The sequence below is a fragment of the Microtus ochrogaster genome, chromosome 1, assembly GCF_000317375.1.
Source record: "Microtus ochrogaster isolate Prairie Vole_2 chromosome 1, MicOch1.0, whole genome shotgun sequence".
NCBI lineage: Eukaryota > Metazoa > Chordata > Mammalia > Rodentia > Cricetidae > Microtus > Microtus ochrogaster.
The window spans coordinates 122871201-122871593 of record NC_022009.1 but is presented as its reverse complement, the minus strand read 5'-3'; the positions used below and the strand labels follow the sequence as shown (position 1 = coordinate 122871593).

The 393-nt window shown below is 53.2% G+C and overlaps 1 protein-coding gene across 3 annotated transcripts in view; it reads right to left on the bottom strand.

Annotated features, from left to right (window-relative positions):
- The window catches only part of Map9 (microtubule associated protein 9), a 25446-nt gene that overhangs the window by 14363 nt on the left and 10690 nt on the right, over positions 1-393 (bottom strand). The gene's annotated exons all lie outside the window — the stretch shown is intronic.

Genomic DNA, 393 nt, shown 5'->3' with positions numbered 1-393 from the left:
CAATTGACATGCACATCAGCCGTGCACACAGGCACACTGACAATTGACATGCACATCAGCCGTGCACACAGGCACACTGACACAGGCAAGAGGAAGGTACAGAGAGGAAGCACATCTTGTGTGGCATAGGTAGGGCTGAGGCAGAGGAGTCGAAGCATTAAGTGAGAGCTCACACCAAGATGAACACACTCGGAACTGACCAGCGAAGAGACGGAGGTTACACACCCAGGGAAGAGATAGAGGTTACACACCCAGGGAGGAGATGGAGGTTATACACCCAGGGAAGAGATAGAGATTACACACCCAGGGAGGAGATGGAGGTTACACACCCAGGGAGGAGATGGAGGTTACACACCCAGGGAGGAGATGGAGGTTACACACCCAGGGAAGAGA